The 7,708-nt window shown below is 44.2% G+C and overlaps 1 long non-coding RNA gene across 1 annotated transcript; it reads left to right on the top strand.

The window, feature by feature from the left end:
* Positions 1-709: 709 nt before the first annotated feature.
* On the top strand, positions 710-1,952 carry LOC120975281 (uncharacterized). Its single transcript, XR_005771064.2, has 2 exons — positions 710-1,551; positions 1,692-1,952. It is a non-coding gene; the product is annotated as an uncharacterized lncRNA (long non-coding RNA).
* Positions 1,953-7,708: the final 5,756 nt, after the last annotated feature.

The following is a 7,708-nucleotide window of genomic DNA, read 5'->3' as shown; positions in this document are numbered from 1 at the left end:
CTACCGAAATAAGCAAATGACCTACTTTTTGGAGTAAAACCGACAGAAAACCAGGAAAAAAAGAGAAAGGAAATTAGGAGCGATTTGGGCCACATGGCTCTAGAAGCAAAGCATCTATGTGCGTCCTTCCAACAATACGTCGAGTGAGATATAAGAGGACTCAGAAGTCATATTGCAACAAAGTCAAAGCATTAAGCTCCTTTGCGACGCTATGTGTCAAAATAACGGGATGCCAAGAGTTGGTTTTCTAGTGATTTTGTATGGTGTTTTTGGATTTACAGGTTTTCATTTTTTTCCATAAAAAAGAATTATTTATTCATTTTAAAACTAAAACATATATAAAAAATTCACATTTCGCAAAGGAAAATCGTGTGCTTTAAAAAAACTGTCAACATTTTGTGAGAATTTCAAGAGTATTATTGGAAATTGTGATATTTTAAATAGAAAGATGAAGTGAAAACGAAAAATAAAAGAAAATAAATAAAGAAAAGGTAAAACGGAAAAGACCAGAAAATATAAAACTGATGGATGAAAAAAGCATAAAGAAAAATTCTTGGTGGAACCAGAACAAAAACCGCTACTGAACACAAGGAAAAAAAATCGCTCAGAGTTCTTTTCTATCATAAATCACTTTCAACCATTAACTTCAATTGGTTCTGGTCCAGTTTTTTTTTTTTTTTTGATTGAAGGTCCTGGTCCAGCTACTGAAGGTAAGGGTCAATACGAGAGCGTCGAAGTGAAGGAATCGGGCCAGCTGGTGTGCTAGTGAATATATGGTCAGAGGTAATATAAATTCAAGCCCCGTGTTGTGGCCTTTGTGACTGGGCCTATTTCAGCCCACAAGACAAGGTCAATTTTTTGTTTTTGCTCAAAAGAAAAAAGGGTCAACTTGTTTCGTGTGCATTTTTCAAACTGTGTGCATGCAAAACCAAATGGCACCAGAGGGTGTATACGAGCTTGTTTCTAATAATTTTCAGGTGGCTTTTTCTGCTCGTTACATTGAGTGCTGAAGTTATAATAGATAATGGGTTAACATTGTGGAATCCTAAAGAAACAAAATGTTGTGATTATTATCAGAAATGTTTTTCTTAAGTGGATCTATTATGCTACATGATGGAACAACTACTAATGGAGATACACTTAAGTTCCGGAAGATGCACAATTTAATGTCCATTTTTTGCACAGCACAATGTAATGTGCTATATGTATGGTATTTCAGAGTGGTGATTAATTTCAAATATCAAAATCTAGGTGACATTTAATAACACGTTCTCCAGAAGATATTTCTCTTGATGCCCAAAACATTAATGTGAGAAATATTATAAGAGCGAGAATGGATACTTCGAGACTTATGCCTGTATATAAATAACACAATAATAAACATAGGTTGAGAAACATCACCCATAAAGAATATAGGGATAGGAGGAAAAAGAAATAAGAAACCACTCCTCATGGCACATAAGAAGAACAACACACAGGCTCTATGTTTGGTAGTTCTTCTGATGATGTCTAGCACTTTATGGTCATGTGAAGCAATTGCGAGAAACCAAGGTACGCTCTTTGTTTATGTTCACAATAGTCCAATTATGTACGATGTATGCTCACAACTTGCATATTCATATAATCTGAACTCATGCAATTTATACTGCATATCCTAATAAGAACGGGATGCTATACTTTGTTGTTCGTAGGTACAACTGGATTGTGGACTTCATGTACGCCTTTCCGAGCATGCCAGATACCAACGCCCAACAATGTTGCTATGTGCAAGATTAGCTGTGAATGGCGTGGTTACAGCTTTGAAAAAAGTCACTGCGACCGTTCTATATGGTGTTGTTGCGAATGGTGAATGCTATGGAAATGATGGATACAATGTACTTTCATGTGCCAAAACCTTGTGCTAGTAAGATATGGAAACTTAAAATAAATTATACAAACTGATTTTGGCTCGACTATGCAACTCAATGAAATTATAAAAATCTCGATTTATGTTTCTGTAATTTAAAAAGTGGTTTTCCTAATTCTCCATAGCGCTCAATAGACGTAACCGGTGAACCAACTTGAGATCCATGCAAGATTCCGTGATTTTTTAAACTCTGGAGTATTACAACATTTTTGAACTAACGTGAACAAACCATGACACCACACTCAATACTATTAAAATATGTATGAAAAACTTGTGATTTTTTTCTTACATTCATATATATATATTTATAAAACCGTTTTGAGTTAACCTTTAGTAAATTGAGAAATAGACGTCTCCTAAAGAAGGATGAACTTCGACCAAACAATTTGATCTCCCCGGAGCGGAATTATACTACACTCATGATTTTCTTTATAGATCTAGGATTGTTCAGGATACAAGCAAAGATGGTGGCTGGAGAGGCCCTACATGATATCCAACCAATATCGCTTGCCCACCTTAGCAAGGCTATGAGCCTCATGGTTAAATGAATCTTTAAAATCATGTGAAAAAGGATCGTCGTGAATCAATCGTTATAGCACCAGGTAGGGTCCCCTTCGTGATAGTGTTAATAAGTTGTTCAGTCCAATCACTCATGCGAAAAGACCTCCAATGATGCACAAGCATTCTCTCGAGGGCGATGCGCTCCACTACTCATGGTCGTATGGCCGCCAACCAATAGAGATGGTGTGGAAGCTTCCCAATGGCTCATCCAGTAACCGACAACTTGTGGCTCATCAGTAGCGCGGGGATCGTTGAAGCTAAATCCCGCCGATCCCTCGTATCCCAGCATAGTGATCAGGTCGGAGGGGAAATATGGCGTAGAGTTTACCCAGGTTCGGGCTCTCACGATCGAGGTAATACCCTACTCCTGCTCATGTATATTTTGCAATTGGGGTGTACACTATAAAGGTATGAACCAAGTGATTGTATGATGATCTCTCAACAAGCCCGGCCCCGGCTTATATAACATACCAGGGTTCCTAAGGTTATTGATCCTTGTCGACAGTCCCCCTGATACGTCTCCAACATATCTATAATTTATGAAGTATTCATGCTGTTATATTATCATTCTTGGATGTTTTACAATCATTTTATAGCAACTTTATATCATTTTTTGGGACTAACCTATTGGCATAGTGCCCAGTGCCAGTTGCAGTTTTTTGCTTGTTTTTTACATCGCAGAAAATCAATACCAAACGGAGTCCAAATGCAGCGAAACTTTTTGTGGATTTTTTATGGACCAGAAGACATCCAATGGACCAGAGCAGCACCTGGGGGGTGCCCCGAGGGGGGCACAACCAACTAGGGCACACCTGGGCCCCCAGGCGCGCCCCGGTGGGTTGTGCCCACCTCGGTGGCTTCCCGCACCCCCTCTTCGCCCTATAAATTCCTAAATATTCCAAAAACCCTCGCGGAGACCCTAGATTAGAAGTTCCGCCACCGCAAGCCTCTGTAGCCACGAGAAACCAATCTAGACCCTGTTCTGGCACCCTGCCGGAGGGGGAAATCATCACCGGTGGCCATCTTCATCATCCCGGCGGTCACCATGATGAGGAGGGAGTAGTCCACCCTCGGGGCTGAGGGTCTGTACCAGTAGCTATATGTTTAATCTCTGTCTCTCTCTCTCTCTCTCTCTCTCTCTCTCTCTCGTGTTCTTGAGATGTCACAATCTTGACGTAGCGCGGGCTTTGTTAATATAGTCGGATCATATGATGTTTTCCCCTCTCTATCTTGTGATGAATTGAGTTTTCCCTTTGAGATTTCGTTTTATCGGATTGAATACTTTTATGGATTTGAGAACACTTGATGTATGTCTTGCTATGAATACCTGTGGTGACAATGGGGTATCGTATTGATTCACTTGATATATGTTTTGGCACTCAACTCGCGGATTCCCGAGGTGACATTGGGGTAATCTATGCATAGGGGTTGATGCACGTTCTTGTCTTTGTTTCTCCGGTAGAAATCTTGGGGCACTCTTTGAGGTTCTTTGAGTTGGATTTAGTTTTATGAATCTGAATTTGCTTTGGTGTTATTTTAGTACAAACTCTTGAATAGATCGAACGGAAAGAATAGCTTTGAGGTGGTTTCGTACCCTACAAACAAATTTCGTCTTATGTTCTCCACTAGATAAGAACTTTGGAGTGATTCTTCATTGCACGTTGAGGGAGGGTTATATGATCCTTATATTAGCACTGTTGAGAGATTGCACTAGCGAATGTACGGAACCTAGGCCTTGTTTTCAAGCATTGCAATACCGTTTGTGCTCTGTTTTATCAATTGCTACCTTGCTGTTTTTATTTATTCAGATTATGAAAATATATTTCTACCATCCATATTACACTTTTATCACCATCTCTTCGCCGAACTACTGCACCGATACAATTTTCCATTGTATTGGGTGTGTTGGGGACACAAGAGATTTCTTGTATTTGGTAGCAGGGTTGTTTGAGAGAGACTATCTTCATCCTACGCCTCCCACAGATTGATAAACCTTAGGTCATCCACTTGAGGTAAAATTGCTACTGTCCTACAAAACTCTGCGCTTGGAGGGCCAACACGTGTCTACAAGAAATAAAGTTGCGTAGTAGACATCACCCCCTCGGCTCCGGTATACTCATATTGTAGAATAAGTCTTCTGGAGTCTTCCGTTAAAATGCCATCAAACCCCCATCATGGTCTAGCATGGAACCAACCACTAAGGGTCCTTACCCCGTCCCACCAGGCCGGAACCGACACCGTGAGGTACCCCTGAGTCGTGACACCATTAGCAGCCCTGATTTGGTATTCAAGCATGGCAGCACCTCGACTAGCACAGAGTTGCACGTCGTCTTCGGGTCGCCGAGGTTGAAACTGGTTCTTCGCAGCCTCCCTAACATCTTCTGCATGCAATCGGCCTTAAGCTACCGGACCGCTTCTAGGGTAGTGCCATCCACCTCGGTCCTGGGCCATTGATGAGGATAGCCGACCTGTGCCAAAAATGTTTCCCACGTAGTCAGCTTCTCCTTGGCCGAATTCCTGCGCAGTGACTTTAAAGTTCAAACTGACCGGTCTTGTAAGATTAGACTGGTCTCACCAGCTGGTCCACCGGTTCATGTGTAGGACATGACCCACGGTCAATGTGACATGCATGAGTGGGTATAGGTCCCACCCACTCCATCAACAGAACAAGTGTGCCTCGATTCCCGCATGGACTTAACGGAGTCCCTTCTATCCCCACTCACACTTGATGCCATCGCGGGGTTGCAAAGAGATTTACCACCGTGTAGCGTTGATTGCATGTCGCCATTTAACTTTCCATCCCACTATATAAGTAAATGGATGAAGCGAGGGGGATCTCACGATCTTGTTTCCCATGTTCTCATCTTCTTCGTCGCACAATAGCTCCATCTCCTTTGCAGTCTACTGCTGCCCTGCTGCTTCAACGTGCCATCGCACCATCACTCCAGCACAGCCCTGCATCACCACCATGCTACCATGGGCTGTAAGCTCACCAAAGATGGCAAGACGATCAACATGGGAAAGGAGATTGCCTCTGCTGCAACCAAGGTCACCTCCAAGGCGAAGCAAAAATGGATGTCCTCCACACCCACATGTGGCCAATTGGACCGCCTTGCCGCCAATGGGTATCTTCCTCAGCCCATGGTGGCCTTCGCGTGCTCTCCCATAGTTGTGCCCGAAAATGGTGGCAAGATATGTTCCCACAGCCAGAGCTGCATGAGAGGGTTAGTTTCATCCATTTTTTGTTCACGGTTTTGACTTCCCCATTCATATGTTCTTTTGGGGTATGCTGCATTTTTACTACTTCAAAGTCGACCACCTTCCCTCAATTCTATCTTCCACACCTTGTGTGAGACTTTTCTCTGCGTCGAGCCCTACTTTGGCATGTGGCGGAAATATTTCCATGTGAAGTTGCAGACGAATGTGAGCAAGACACGCGAGTGCGGTGGAGCTGCCATTAGCAAGCAGGCCGGGCGTGCCAACCTGCACGAGGACAATATGATGGACAAGAAAGAACCATTCGTGACCTCGTTGGCCATCGCCGCCGGCGCGACACAGCCGAAAATGACCCACACACCGCCGCCCTCACGAAGGAAGAGGTTGGGCACTAACAAAACCTCTGGGGCACCACACCGACAAGCACCGCCCGCAGCAAGGTCGATGGCAAGGATGCTGCGTCTCTGACGACGGGAGGTTGCCCTCCGACTGCTCCATCCTCTTGCAAGCGGGCAAGGAAGCCGAAGTCGGCCATGAGGCGCTCACCGAGGAGGTGGCGAAGAATAATAAGAAGAAGGTGACTCTGGTGCCTCGTCCTAGCCCGGTGCCTCGTACCCCTTCTCTAGCCACCCCCACAGCCACTCATCCAACGCGTTCATCTGCTGCCATCACCAACGGTCATGGCCGCCAAGTGGTTATTGAAATGCCATCAAGGTAAAACAATGTGTTTTCATTTCGGCCGGTGCATTTTTGGTGATTGCTTGCGGCCGTAGGGTTATAAGCTTCTTATTGTTGTCATAGTGCAGAGTTGAACATGGGCGAAATCTTGTGATCTTTGGAAGAGTCACATATGCTTGGGCTTGAAGATCTCAACTATGACTCGTAATTTGATCATCCAGAAGAGTGCGAGAAGGATTACGATCCAGAAGTGGAGACAGAGGCGGAGGAGGCCAAGGACGAGGAGGAGGAGGCCGAAGAGGTTGATGCTCCTATGGAGACACAATTAAGAGTGAAGGCACCATCAAGAACAGAGAACTCGCAACTATTGCCAAGATGAATATATTGCATTGTGTCACACTCGGATGAATGTGTTACTTGATGCATTGGTTGAAAGAAATCAATCGAAGAACCGGTTTTGGGGCACGATTGTGGAGTACTACAACAACGTCATGGAAGTCACATCAAGCTGCATCCAAGATTCTCTTGGACACCATTGGGGTACCATGCAAGAGTAATGCAACCAATGGTCCAGTTGTATTTTTGAAGTCAACCATGCGCAACCGAGTGGTATCCAAATCTCAAACTATGGGGCAATCATCCAAGATCTTCTGAAGCAATTCACCAAGAAGTATGATTACAGAGTGAGCTTCTCTTTCAGATTAGATGGAGATTGAGCTTGAAATGGAGAAGCTGCAATGTTCTTGGTAAGTGCTCGGATGGGTACTCACCGGAGGCGAGCCAGCTGGTGGGCTAAGCATAGGAGGGGGAGAAATCACGAGTTTGACGAGGAAGAAAAACATTGTCGCTTCGATGGGAGGAGGACGAAGAACATGAGGCCTTGGATTTAAATCGGTAGTCGAGAGAGGGAGAGCGAATCGACTGAAGTGATACCAGTTTTTAGATGCCTGACCAAGTGTTCCCAAACATAAAAGGTTAACTATCTAATTTAACTGGAATGCATCGATTTAGAAACTATTTGGTCCAAGAGGCACGCGAGAAGTAGCCAATATGTAAGAGTTGCATGGGTCCAGCGAGTAGCATAATTGTCAAAGTGGTGAGCAGATGAATGAGCCGACAAATCTAAACATCAGCGGCAGGGGCCAATGGCCGTAGCTGAGGCCGGGCAGTTCTTTCTAATTGGGCAGGACAATGTAGGCGTACTCAAGCGGAGGCGAAGCGTCCAACAGGGGGAGGACAGTGGCAAACTCATCCCTAAGCGGTTGTGTAGTAGAGGTTGTGACCATTGAACGATGCACGCACATGGGCCAAAGGAGAAGGACATGCAAGTGGCAGCGTGTGTGTGTA

Source organism: Aegilops tauschii, chromosome 3, assembly GCF_002575655.3.
Source record: "Aegilops tauschii subsp. strangulata cultivar AL8/78 chromosome 3, Aet v6.0, whole genome shotgun sequence".
In the NCBI taxonomy this organism is placed as follows: Eukaryota; Viridiplantae; Streptophyta; class Magnoliopsida; order Poales; family Poaceae; genus Aegilops; species Aegilops tauschii.
This window is presented reverse-complemented; position numbering and strand designations above follow the sequence as displayed.